The sequence below is a fragment of the Sminthopsis crassicaudata genome, chromosome 3, assembly GCF_048593235.1.
Source record: "Sminthopsis crassicaudata isolate SCR6 chromosome 3, ASM4859323v1, whole genome shotgun sequence".
NCBI classification, from domain to species: domain Eukaryota; kingdom Metazoa; phylum Chordata; class Mammalia; order Dasyuromorphia; family Dasyuridae; genus Sminthopsis; species Sminthopsis crassicaudata.
The window spans coordinates 3,410,479-3,425,388 of record NC_133619.1 but is presented as its reverse complement, the minus strand read 5'-3'; positions in this window follow the sequence as shown (position 1 = coordinate 3,425,388).

Sequence of the window (14,910 nt, the reverse complement as noted above, 5' to 3'; positions counted from 1 at the left end):
GAGGAAGGGAGGAGGAAGAGGAGAAGGAGAGGGAGGAGGAGGAGGAATACTAGAAGGAGGAGAAGGAAGAGAAAGGAGGAAAAGGAGGAGGAGGAGAAGAAAGAACAGGAGAAGAAGGAGGAGGAGGAAGAGGAAGAGTAGTACTAGATAGAAGTAGTAATAGTAGTAGTAGGGTGGTAATGGTGGTGGTGGTAAGTTAGTAATAGTAGTGGTGGTGGTGGTAAGTTAGTAATAGTAGTGATAGTAGTAGTAGTAGTAATGGTGGTGGTGGTTTTAAGTTAGTAGTAGTGGTACTAGTACTAGTACTAGTGGTGGTGGTGGTGGTAAGTTAGTAGTAGTGGTACTAGTACTAGTACTAGTGGTGGTGGTGATGGTAAGTTAGTAGTGGTAGTACTAGTAGTAGTGGTGGTGGTGGTAGTGGTAGTGGTAAGTTAGTAGTAGTGGTACTAGTACTAGTAGTAGTGGTGGTGGTGGTAGTGGTAAGTTAGTAGTAGTAGTACTAGTAGTAGTGGTGGTGGTGGTAGTGGTAAGTTAGTAGTAGTAGTACTAGTAGTAGTGGTGGTGGTGGTAGTGGTAGTGGTAAGTTAGTAGTAGTAGTACTAGTAGTAGTGGTGGTGGTGGTGCTAAGTTAGTAGTAGTACTAGAAGTAGTAGCAGCATTAATGAAGAGATATAACTGGGTTCCTGATGTATCCAACACAAGAAATCTTCAGGGTGAAGCACTGAGAAAGTGGAGACTGGAAATGCTTCCTGAGGGAGCTGGCCTTCCAGGGGAGTGCTGAAGGGTGACGAGGAGTCTGGGAGGCAAAGATGAGCCCAGAGTGGCCTCCACCCGTGAGGCAGAGCTCTTGAAAATGCACGAAGGAAGGGATGAAGTTTTGCTTTCACAAGGAACAGTGGTTTGAAATGTGACTGAATGACAGACTTTATGAAGGAGAAGAGAGTAAATCAAAGCTGAAAAGGTAAACAGGCCCTGCATTTCACAGAAGGACTTTAATTGTTGGGCTGACAAAGAGGGATTTTTCTGGAGACCACAGCAGCTGGGACTAGAATGAATGAGAAGTTATAAAGCTCCCATACCCTCCAAGCACTGGGGAATACCAGAATAAATGGGGTTCCTGCCTTCAAGCAGCTTACATTGTTCTGGAGAAGACATGACACATGGGGCAATGATGGCTGGGAAGGGGGACTTCTGTCCTGAAATGTCTGTGGACGGTCAGTGTGTCAATGTCTGAGTGACATGATGATGATGGTTCATGGCTTCCAGACTGGAGTGGGGGGGGAGGGTGGAAAGTACAAATACAAATCCAAAGAGCTTTACATACAGGCCGTGAGAAAACTGCTAGAAGGAGAGAAGTCTTGAAAGAGTCCGGCCCTGGGCAGAAGTTGCAGAGATGCAGAAGCTGAGACCTTGGAAATCATTCTCTGGTGTGGGTGTGAGTGGCAAGAAGCTTGGGTACTCAGGGAGAAGAGGGAATCTCAACTAGGGTGCTTGTCATTTGGAGAAAAGGGGACAGATGGGAGTGATTTTGTAGGAAGCAGAAATGATAAGAATGTAGAATTTATAAGAAATGATAAATGACAATTTATTGGGTGGGGGAGGAACTAGTGGGAAGCAAATGTGCCTGCCTGGGTGGTCTTGTTCTCAACAGAAATAGAAAAGCATCCCTTTGGATCTGGAGGGGACATCAAAGCTTGCTTTGTCCAGCCCTCACATTGTCTAGAGAAGTCCCTTGCTCCCAGCCTGACCTCCAGCCTCCTGGGAAGAGAAGCATCCTCCACTCACGATGACACTGCCCACACCTGCTCTCGCCTCGCATGTATCGGCGATTCTGAACCCCAGTCCTTGACCCTCCCTGACTCCTCTTCCCCATCCCTCTCCACCAGCTACTCTAAAGCTCCAACCCAACATGCCCTTGCACTATGCCCTGTGGAATGCCTGTTCCATGAGCAACACAGTTCTTTCTCCTAAATCGTTTCATCCACAATCCTTCCATCTGTTCGCTATCACTGAAACCCGGGACTCCCCAAGCGACCGAGCCTCCCTGGCTACCTTTGCCAGTATTGGCTCCTCCATGGTGGCTCACTGGTGGAGAAGGGGGGGTGAGAATACTCCTTGCTGCCCATTCCCATTTCCGGATTCTCCCCTTAATTCCATCGATTAGTAATCTATCCTCGTTTTAAGGTTCATGCTGTTTATATCGATGACCCAATCTAAATCCTGGTAGCTGCTGTCCACAAACTTCCACAAACTCCTGGACAGTGTGGTTCCCATTTGTCCTTTCAGCCTTAATTAACTTTCTTCCCTTCATAAAGTCTACAATAAGTTAGACTTCCAAGTAACTCTGTTTCCTTCCTCAATAAGGTGGGAATAAGACTCATGATTTTTCTCTCCTCTCTAATTCCTGCCTTCCTCATAGGACATATTGACTCTCCCTCAGATGCCCTAATTACTCAGTTCCTCAATCTACACCTTTCCCATGATCTTCTTCCTGCCTGAACCATGCACAAAAATGGTCAGACCCTTGATCTTGTCACTACCCCAAATGGGCTACCTCCCTCTCTGTTCAAGAACTCCTGAGGCCCCTAAGTGACCCAATCTATTGAGTCTTCACCTCTTCGTTTAATTTTCCTTATAAAATGCTACTGTTCATTCACACCATGACTTCCAATCTTTTAATCCCTTGACTCTCCCCTGCACTAGTTACTCTCTTCTCTTTAATCCATATCGATCCCTTGGTGAGCCAATTCAACTTTACACTAGCTTTTTTCTCTTGACTCTCCAGCCCAGTTGCCAATTAAGCCTCCAATTAAGACTTCCAAGATCAATCTTGTAGCACTCCAGTCATTCACCCTCTTCGCTCCTATATACATGTTGCTGAATGAAGGAGAAGAAAATCAAGAAACTCTATGACAGGATGCACACAAATTTATGTTACACAATCTCAACTGGGCTTTCACCACTGCTAGGCAATCCTTCTATATCCGCCTTAGCAACTCACTCTCCCACTTCTCCCAGCATCTCTTCCAAGCCTTTTCATTTTTTCTCAAACCTCCCATAGTGTTCCCACCTCCACTCTTTCACTGAGAAACTTGTCTCATATTTTACAGGAAAAAAACCCGAGACATGAATCCCATTCATTCCCTCTCCTTCCACCTTTCCCATCTCATGTCACTCACATGCCTTATCTCCCCCTTCATCCTATCTCACATGACTTTACTTTTCCCAAGGCTAGCTTTGTGAGGCTTGAGATGTCTGCCAAAGTCAAGATTTGCTGACAAATGGTGATTCCCACTAGATCCCTGCAACTAACTCCCAAGCCGGAAGCCTCCGAGAAGATCTGGTCCAGGCTTTGACAAATCCCATGCTTTAAATCCTCAGTTCCTCAATCTACACCTTTCCCATGATCTTCTTCTGCCTTAACCATGCACAAAAATGGTCAGACCCTTGATCTTGTCACTACCCCAAATGTGCTACCTCCCTCTCTGTTCAAGAACTCCTGAGTCCCCTAAGTGACTCAATCTGGGTTTGGAATTGTCCTGGTCGTGTCCAGCATGAGGGAAAACCTTTGCCAGAGAGACCAGAAGGCCCTTCGTGTACCCCTCTTAATTCAAGCCCCCATCCCTTTGTTGGCTCTAATGAAAGGTCCTACTCATGGTCCTCCCTGCTTCTGGGTTCTTACCTTTCCAGAGCAGTCTTTATGCAGCTACCAGGCTAAGGGGCCTTGAACACAGGCTGGCCAAAAAGCTTCAGAGGCTTCATTTTTGGTCAATGTTTTTTTCTTTTGCAGTGTGGCTAATATGAAAAACATGTTTTGCATGACTTCACATGTATAATAATTTACAAATTGCTTACTTTCTCAAGGAGGAAAGAAGAGGCTGAAAGTAATAAGATAATTTGGAACTCAAAATCTTAGAACTATTTTTTGTAATTTTCATATGCAATTGGGAAATATTTAATATATAAAAATAGATTGGAGGAAAAGAAACTCTCTGGGGACCTACTTCTCTGCACAGTTTCCTCTTCAAAAGTTCACATCATAGAACTTTAAGAATTTAATCTCAGCAGTAAGAAAAAATAAACTTTCCTTCCTCTTTACAAAAATAAACTCTAGATTAAAATAATTCTTTCACCCAAATCTAAATCCACCCTTTTGCTCAACCCAGTTCTCCTCAGTTTATGTCTCTGGAGTAACCAGACATGTGTTCCTGCAGCAGCCAGAAGGTCAGAAAGATAAGAAGAGAGATTTTTCCCACCCAACCAAATGAACCCTGCAAAAGCCTCTTCCAACCATCCTTGCCAAGCCCTGAATGCTGACCTAAGAGGAACGCACAATAGTTCCTCAGAGCATTTCTAAAAATAAGAGATTACAAACCAAAACTGGGTCCAGGGGGAAGCAAAGAGTCAGCCATGGATAAACACATTCGAAAGGGAAACCAGTGACCAGCAGCCACTGAGAGCCACAGGGATGCCATCGATCAGCAGTTCCCTAAATCTTGAGGAAGGAAACGTGAGGTTGCAGCCATAGGGGATCAGCAAAATCTCCGACCTTCACCTTGCCCCTCCTCTTCATCAGCTCTATTAACTTTAGGGGAGTCCAAGGACAATCTGGGCTTCTGGCCCATTGCACCTAATCCACTTCTGGGCTGATGTGGGAGAGAGGGAACAGGCCAGAGGAGGGAGTCCCTTTGACCCATTCAGAGTGTCCCTAATCCTGCCACTTCCTATCTTAGAATATCGGGAACCACTGAAAGATTAAGCAACTTGCCCAAAGTCCCAAAGCCAGTATGTGTCAGAGGAGGTGAGATGGAGAGGTTCGGGATCTGGATCTGGCACTTTTTGTTTCTGTGTCCTCTGCCCTTCTGGCTTGGCTCTAGCTCTGGTCTGTCTCTCAATATCTCTACATCTGTCTGTCTCGTTCTGAATCTCTCTATATATATTTTGTCTCTCTCTCCCTGTTCTCTCCCACAGCAGCCTCCGTAAATAGCAATCAGACCGTAGTCCATCTGAATTAGGAGGCCTGCAGATCCCGAGCCTTGAAATGAGACTTCTCCAGTGACTTACAGGTTTCACATGATCAGATATCAAACGCAATCAAACTGGCACAAAAGGAATAATGTTGATTTTGTCCCTTTTGATTAAAGGTTTTTTTGTGTTGTTGTTTTTAATTCAGAGGGAAGACATGTCCTTTAGGCATCTAAGAGTAAAACAAGCCAATAGAATATAATAATAGTGATTAACTCCAGCAGCTAACACTTGTGCTGTCCTTCCATACACCTTGTTTCCGAAAATCCTCTCAGAGTTCCATGAGCTCACTGCATCAGCAAATGTTGCTCTCCTTTTGAACTTGAGTTAACTGATCCCTAAAGGAAGAGACCTATCTAAGATCACTGGGCTAGAAAGTACCGGAGCAGAAACTCAAGTCAGTGGTGTTCTGAAGCCAAAACGAGCATATGTTCTTCTTCAGCCATCTCCTAATGGAGCCTGGGTGGGGAGAGAGGGAGGAGGAGGAGGAAGAATGTGCTTTTCTCCCCCAGGCTGGAGTGGCCACTGAGTGAGCTGGCCCACCGCTGACCAGCACTGGAGGCTTGAGCTGCTCTGTTTCTGACCAGACCTGAATTCAGACTCAGCTTGTTCTATCCCCACCTCCTCATTCCTACCACAGTGGCCAAGGCCGGATCCATGATGTCGGAACCCAGGCTTCCCGGGGGGAGGGGACACTCCTCCTGGCTCTTTCCCAAACCTGCTCACCTTTGAAATAAGAACAAAGAACATGGGACCCAACAAGTCACAGGCTTTGTGGAGCTTGAGGCATCTGCCAAAGTCAAGATTTGCTGACAAATGGCGGTTCCCACTAGATCCCTGCAACTAACTCCCAAGCCGGAAACCTCCGGGAAGATCTAGTCCAGGCTTTGACAAATCCCATGCTCTAAATCCTCGCTGGGTTTGGAATTGTCCTGGTCGTGTCCAGCATGAGGGAAAACCTTTGCCAGAGAGACCAGAAGGCCCTTCGTGTATCCCTCTTAATTCAAGCCCCCATCCCTTTGTGGGCTCTAATGAAAGGTCCTACTCATGGCCCTCCCTGCTTCTGGGTTCTTACCTTTCCAGAGCAGTCTTTATGCAGCTACCAGGCTTAGGGGCCTTGACCACAGGCTGGCCAAGTTCAGAGGTTCCCTGGGCTCTCCTCAGGTGCATTGTGATTCAGGTATGGAAGGATTCCAGACCAAGAGGGATGTGGGCAATCCTGGAGGGGCGCGAATTAAGAGGGATACACGAAGGGCCTTCTAGTTGGAGCAGGTTTGGGAAAGAGCCAGGAGGAGTGTCTAGAGCTAAATTCAAATCCAGCCTTGAATCGGTCACGTGACTGAGAAAATCATTTGCCCACCTCAGTCCCTGGCACATAGTAGGTGCTGGGAAATCCCTGTTCATTTTCCTTCCCCTTCTCCGTCCATCTACCTGTGACCCGGACCAGTGGTGTTAAGGCAAATAGGAATGAGGGGGTTCGCAGCCGAAATCCACGATTCTTTGTATGTCTAGAAGTCAGCAGGTGAAGAGTGAGTCGGGGCTCCCAAGTCTTGACCAGATCTGCCACAAGGAAAGGGGGAGCCCAGGAGTGAGACGCAGAAATTCTGAAGCCTCTCAATGCCGTAAGACAGAATAATGAGGAGCCAAAGGTTCCGATCTAGTCTCTGTTCCATTACCAACGACAGTCCTAAAAGGTTTCTCTTCACCTCCCAGATCTTTTCTTTAGGAGTAAGACCTTGGTGAGGGAAAGAGAGGGGATGTGGGTTGGAAAGATCAATGCATAGAATATGTGTGTTGTATGTATATATATATATAATATGTATATATGTGTGTATATTTAGCAATCTGAGCACAGAACATTTTATTTTTTTCAAAGTTTATTTACTTTGGGGAGAAAGCATTTGTAAGCAATAGCCTAAAAGGGCAGGGCAGGAAGGAAACAAGCAACCCTGAGATATGGGAGCGGTGACCTTCTGGAGGAGAGGAGACGTGGCCAAGAACAGGGCAGGACACCGGTCAGCAGACATGGGGACGTCTCAGAACACCTGCGCCAGCCCGCAGTGCAAGTGGTGGGGGTGAGGGGCAATCGAGGGCCCCACTGAGCTCATGCCAGAGTGAGTCCTGGGACACACGAGGCACCAGCTGCAGAATCCCTCTCCTGACTCCCCCAGAGGGCTCTCGGATGCCTCCTACCTGACATCCCCACATCTACCTTTCAGCTTCTTTTTATGTGTTTGGGGGCAGGGCTCTCTCTCTCTCTTTCTGCTTGAATTTGTACACCCAGCACTCAGCCCAGCTCCCCCCACACAGTAAGAATATTTAACAAATATTGGCTTGATTTGAATTTGCTCATAAAGTGAGTAGGTCCATCTGGACCAGGTTCGTCCACCTTAAGTGATCATTTACTCCTTCTGTTCTGCTCCTCCTCAATCCACTTAGTTAGTACTTCTTACTCTGATCCAGTAGAAGGAACACTAGGTCTGAAGTCAGATGACTTGGCTTCCAATCCCGATTTGCTTCTTAAAACCTGTGTGATCTCAGTATGATCCCTTCACTCCTTTGGCCTCAGTTTACTCATTTGTTAAATTGGAGGGCTGGGCTGGCTGACTTTTGAGGCCCTTTTTTGCTCTGGCCGTGTGGTCTGACATAACCCTAGTTTTTAAGCTGCTGGTACAAAACAAGCCATTCTCCACTATCAAAGACCTGCTGACCCCATTGTGAGGTACACAAGCAGAAGGCTCAGTGTGATATGGCAGGCTGAGGGGCTAAACAATTTGAGGGGAAACTGTTTACTTTAAGTCTCCTGCGGAGGTGGAACCCAAGCTGGACCTCTCAAGAATGGATGTCAGGAGAAGGAGCGAGAGGTGAATGTGTTGAAGCCCCAAGAGCTGCAGGAACAAAGCAAAGGAAGGGAAGGCTGAGATCAGGGAGCAGCTCGGAGTCTGATCTTCCAGGAGAGGGGAATCTGTGAAACAAGGTGGAAAAGGGGTTTAAGAGCAGCTGGGCAAGGGCCTTGAGTGCCGGGGTAGGAAGTTAGCTACTGTTCATCATCCCCTGGGGCAATCAAAAGCCATGGAAGGCTTTTGAACAAGGAAATGGAGTGGCTGGACTTCTATCTTAGGAAGATTATTTTAATGGCTGGGGAGATAGTAGTGTAGACAAAACAGACTGGAGACCAGGAGACCAACTGGGAAGTTACTGAGATAGTCTGGGTGAGGAGGCCATGCTAGGTGAGCTCGCTGTGTGAGTGGAGAGCAGGGAATTCATACAATTTGGCTGAATGGCCCAAGATTGAAGATGCCATTATTGGAAACATTGAAAGTGGGGTGCTCACCAACCCATAAAAATCCCATGGCTTCCGCCCTTCCAGACAACAATTCTTTGTAACTTCTGCACAGACTCTGCAGTTGCCATTCTCTGTAAGATACACATCTAGGTGGCCAAACAGGTTCACAGGGAGAGAAAGGACTTCTGGGTTTGATATCCACCTGTTTAAACTGTCTGAATTATCACAAACTGTGTACTCGGGAACTTTTTGTATTTTTTCAGCTATTTTGAAATATTCCCTTTTTTAATAGTGCAAAAAGATTTCAGTAAAGCAAAGCCATGTGGATTTTTGTTAAGATTCCTTAACTGTAGAACACTGGGAAATGAGTGTAAACTATTTGCATTTTTGTTTTTCTTCCCAGGTTACTTTTACCTTCTAAATCCAATTCTTCCTGTGCAACAAGAAATGAGGTTCTGCACACATAGATTGTATCTAGGTTATACTACAACATATTTAACATGTATCAGACTGCCTGCCATCTAGGGGAAGGAGTGGAGGGAAGGAAGAGAAAAATCGGAACAGACTGAGTGCAAGAGATAATGTTGTAAAAAATTACCCATGCATATGTACTGCCAAAAAAAAGATTATAATTATAAATTTAAAAATAATAATAATAATAAAAGAAATATTAAAAATAAATAAATAAAAATTTAAAAATTTTTTAAAAAAAGATTCCTTAACTGTGTGCCTCCCCTTCACCCAAATGCATTTGTATTTTTGTTTTCCAGACTGTTCTGCATTCTGGTTTTCATACCAACCTACCTGGTGTGGTTGTTAGGGGTTTTTTTAATCTTTTTTTTTTAAGGAAGTCAAAAGCAAAGATGAGTAGCACTTTCCTAAAGTATTGAAAGCAAGCCTTTTATAGTGGCTTTTAGTTATTAGAACTCATTTTAAGACATTAAAATCTTATATTGCCATTTTATGTTTCAGATACATTATGGCCCTCATGATTTCTTAGAGTTTAGAGAGATGTTTATTAATCACCATTTTTCTACCATTAGAAAGTATTTTTGGGTATGTATATATATATAGTATTCTTTCCCCCCTTAAGATTTAAACATAGGAGTTTTTCCCCAGCTCCAGGTATGTATGACATTTCAATTATGAAATGCCACTATTATAATACATACATCCTGGAAATATACAAAATAGGCTCATAAAGAAACTCATTAAGATTCATCCTCAAGCTCCCTTTGATTTATCATCCTTTTTGTGCAGAATGCCTTGGGAAAAGCAAAAGTTACTATTTTATAGGGGGAGAAATCTATACAATTAGTCATTTTGATTATGGACTGCCTACTTAATTGCTTCATTTCTTTAATCCATTGCTACAAATAGCACACTAGCATCAAGCTCAAATACTTTCTCATTCAGTTTCTGCCATTACTTTTTGTCTGGGATCCTCTTCATTATCTTTTCTGTCAAACTATAGTCAATAAAATTTAAGATATTCAGGTATATAATAGGGAGCTTTAGTTTTAGAAACTTTTAAATATTCTACAAATGCCTCAAATTTCACTCTCACTAAGGCTGGGTTGCTTTCACATCTCTTTGTTTGGAAAAAAAAAAAAAAGATTGTCATTGCTGTTTTTAAGTTCTTTTCACTCAAAGTTTTTAAGACATCTAAAACCAAGAATTGCATCTAAATGCAAATACCTCTTACCTCATCAGGTCAGAATTGGGGCTTAAATATAAACATTTTGAAGAGATGGGGGGTTAAAATTATTCTTCTATAAACATTTGTAAACATTTTAAATAGTCAATACGAGTGGAAAGTAGTAAGCACACGCAATTTAAACACTTTTTAAATTCAATACATAGGTCATTAACCTACTTTTAAAACACAATGGTGTAAAATGTTACTATAAATTTAAATTGAGGGCTGTTATACTTTTAGAAATCATTGTTACCACAGTTTGAAATGAGGTCTTGTGCCACTCAAACACACCAGATCTTAAGAACAAGTTCTAACTCACATGAAGAAAAGATTTTGAATCTAAAAACTTAGATTAAAATAAAGAAAGCAGAAAACGAACATTTGGAGAATTTCTTATTCAAAATTATGTAACCTGATTGAGAGATGTTATTTCTCCTTGTACAAAAAATTAAGGATCTTCTTAAAAAACGTTCTGAGCAACCCTTTCAATCCCATAAATTGACTTAGAAAAATTTCATGGGTTAGATATTTCTGAGTAACTTAGTCATCTGAAGTATATACAGCCAAAAGAAATTGGATTTTTGTTTTAGAAACTAACTTTTTGTTCATAAAACTATTCTCACTTAACATTCTTTTTCACTGGGGATTTTTAAAAAGCTTGCACGTGTATCCTTAGAAGTAATAATGCATGATCTTATTTTGTAACACAAACTATATATTTGATAAAATGTAATATTTTACAATATTGATGTTAATAACTTCCAAGCTGGGTAAGTGCCATTATTTTTGACATTTAAAAACCTGGAGTGCCAGAGAGACCACTATGACTTGGGGTCATCTATATGGACCTGGATCAAAGCTAACCTAACCATGTAGATATTTTCAAGAAAAAAATCAAGAAAACTATTATAAAGAAGCAAATTAAGGAAACAAAAATATTTTAATTGTTCTACCTTTGAAAATCAGTAAAATAATTTTGACTTTTATATTTAAGATAAAATAGCAAAATTTAAAAATTAAATAAAAATTGCATTTCATTCTCATGAATAGTCTTTTTCATATGACTAGATAATTTTAATTTCTTCTTCTGATAGCTTTTTATTTTAAAAAAATCCAGTTCTTTATATAGATGAAAAATTAGTCCTTTATCAGAGAAACTTGCTATAAAATTATTTGTCAGTTTCTTGCTTTTCTTATAATTTTGACTGTTTTGGTTTGTTTGGGCAAAAACTTTAAGGTCATATTATCAAAATTATCCATTAAACTTCCTGAGATCTTATCTCTTCTTTGGTCACAAACTTCTACTTTATCAATGAATCTGACATGAAAAATATCTATGCTCTCTTAATGTAATTATAATATCACCTTTTACTTACAAATCATGTACCTATCTCATGCCCAAATTGCTGAGGAGAGCCATCTCTAGTCATCCTGATCTATATTTTGCCACTGGATCTAGACAGTTCCAGAGGAAACAATGAGGCTGATGACTTTGCCCAGCTCTCCTGCATTTAAATCCAATTTACTTGCATGTCATGGTATCACTTCCTCTTTGAGAAAAAAGAATAAACAACAACTATTTCTGTGTATTGTGTCATTAGTCTATCCCACTGATCCACCCATGTCTTTCTTGGTCAACCAGATTGTTTTCATGATTTCTACTTTGTAATAGCGTTTGAAATCTGGTACTACTACCAGTTGACTCTTAAGTCTAGCACTTTTTCTATTACACCATGAAAACTACATGATATTGGAATTGCATTTGGTTTGTTTTTCTCCATGTTAAAGTAGGTTTTAAAAAATAAAATCTTCCAAATACTATATCATTTGAAGAATAGTAAACAAGAAACCCCATTGATGTTCTGAAAAACAACTAAAAACATATTGTGGGCGTTTCCAAGGGTATTGCCTAATTAATTAATTTGAATATCTTGAATTTGCATCTGGAATTGGATATGCTATTCTTTTCTGAAACTAGTACAGCTATTCTCTTTTTCTTTTATTTTAAAAAAGTAAAATGTTAGAAATACCTATATCTTGAATAGATGGCAATCAATTAAAATGTCATCTTCTACAGTCTTTCCCAACCCCTTTAATTCAAATGCCTTTCCAATTCTAATAGACTTGTGATGGAGTGAACCATCTGCATCCAGAAAGAGCGCTATCAGGACTGAATATAAATCACAAGATAGTATTTTCAATTTTTTGTTGTTATTTGCTTGCTTTTTGTTTTCTTTCTCATTTTTTTCCTTTTTGACCTGATTTTTCTTGTGCAACATAATAAATTTGGAAATATGTATAGAAGAATTATACATGTTTAACATATATTGAATTCCTTGTTGTTTAGGAAAGGGGGAGAGGAAAAGAGAAAGAAAAAATTGGAACACAAGATTTTGCAAGGATGAATATTGAAAACTTTGCATATATTTTGAAAATAAAAAGCTATTTTTTAAAAAGAACAGAAAATGAATGACAAAAAATCCAACTGCTATCCCTCTGTTAATTATTCCTTTTTTTATTCTGTATATATTTTGCTTTGTATAAATTTATTTGAATGTAGGCTCTTTGAAGGGAGGGATTATCTTTTGTCTTTTTCTGTATGCTCAGCATTTAGCATGGTGCCTAGTATATAACAGGTGCTTAATAAATACTTATTAATTGATGACACACATATATTATTAACTCATGACACATGACGCTTCTAAAGTTGGAAGGGATGTTTTACATGCAAGGAAACTGAGGCCCAAAGAAAAGAAGTGACTTGGTAAAAGTTCAGAGTGGAAGTCTATCCCAGTTTCTCCTACTCCATCTCTGCTATTCCAAATAGAAAAGTGGAGATTCATTGTTGTGGTTTATTTTGCATCAAAAGGGGGAAAAAAACAAAATAAACCCAAACTCTATTACCCTGATGATTGATTGATTGCTGGGCTTAAATATTAATCAACCATGAACTTATTATTTTTATTTATTTATGTATTCATCTATCCAGTCATTTATTTGTTTCTTTATTTATTAGATGATTACCTGCTACTGAGCCTGGGGATACACAGAAAAAGAAAAACAAAGCTTAGGTAATTGATTTTCTTTAAAGAACCTTTTCCCTCTGTCACCCATTATTTTATATTTCCTGCTTGAGGAACTTGTTATTTCCTTCCAGAAGGAAGCAAGCTACAGGAGGGGAGAGTTTGTTTTCTGTTAGTCTTTCTATCTTAAAACAGAAGAAATTTAATAAAACCTCTTGCACTGCCCATAGTATTTTAGTGAGATTTCATGTGGACAAAGAGTACTTTGAGAAGTGCTCCCAATTCCCTAAACTGAATTTATCTCTTTAAAAACCCTCATACCTTGTCCCTTTTACTGGCACATCTCTCAAAAGAAAGCAGAATGAGCCATCAAGGGATGCTTAAAACCACAACAAACAAAGCAAACAGAAATCCCTAAATTGTCAGCTTGAGTCCAAACAGCAAAACAATCTGTTCTTCCAGTCCATACCTCCAGATCCTTCCTTAGATGGAGGTGGGAGAGCTCTCCAAGAGGTCCCGCTGCAGGGAAGGCATTGCTTTTTTGTCTTTTTTGTGCTCACATTTGGCCAGGTTTGGCATATGGCAAGTGCTTAACAAATATTTATTGGATGGAAGGATAGATGGATGGATGGATGCAAAGATGGAAGGATGATGGATAGATGGATGGATAGGTGGAAGGATGAATGAATGGATGGATGGAAGGATGGATGGATGCATAGATGGAAGGATGATGGATAGATGGATGGATAGGTGGATAACAGAATATTTTTGAAACTAGGAATGAGAACTTTTGAAAGCCTCTGAAAGGAAAATTTAAACATAGAAATAATACAATAAATAAACAAATAAATAAATATAAATTAATAATACAATAAATAAATAAGTAAATAGTGCTATCAATAAATAAATAAAGCTTTAAGTTTTAATTTTCAACTTTTGTAAATTCCTTTGCAAATATTTCTTATTTTGTCCACAATACAGTCCCAGGAGGTAGGTAGTACGGTTATTCCAATTGTATAAATGAGGACTTTCCCCATGACATATCACTTGATTATAGCTTTAATTGGGAAATGATTTCCTTACATAGGACTGAAGTCCAACCCTACAGACTCAATCTAAATTAAGGAAAAGAGAGTTCTGACTTGCCTAAGGCCATCCAACTAGTGTTCTCAGTTCTTTCTGCTGGTAGCAGGGACTTCTCAATCCTTTTGAGTTGACTGATGGGACTGTTACTCAGCTGGCATAAGCTGGAGCCCATTTGGTGAAGGGGAAAAAAGGCATCACGAGGAAATGTGTAGCTAAATATGAGTCTAAAGACAGGAAAGCAACCTGTAGGGCTGTATTGGATGGGGGGGGGGGTGATCTAGACAAGTCAGAGCTGTCAGTCCACAGAATCACACATTAGAATGAGCGTCTCGGAACTGGTACCCAAAAGACTAGCTGGGCCAAACTCTATTCTGCAGATGGGGAATCTGAGGCTCAGATACAGGAAATGTCCCGCCCTGGTCACCCGGGATATGTGTTGATGGCTTTTATTGCTGAATCATTTCAGCTGTGCTCACTGATTTGGAGTTTTCTTGGCAGACACTGGAGCAATTTGCCATTTCCTTCCCCAGCTCATTTTACAGATGAGGGGCCTGAGGCAAACGCATTAAATGACTTGGTCGGGGTCCCACAGCCAGTAATTTGTCTCAGGCCAGATTTGAATTCATGAAGAGGAATCTTCCTGACTCCAGCTCTGGTGTTCTATCATTTCACCACCTAGTCGCTTGAATCGAATTAAAGACATTTGTTGGCAAAATCCATAAAATCAATGAATTTCTTTTCTGGTCTTGATATCCTGTAACTTCAAAGGTAGCAGGACAGGTGGGGAAGAA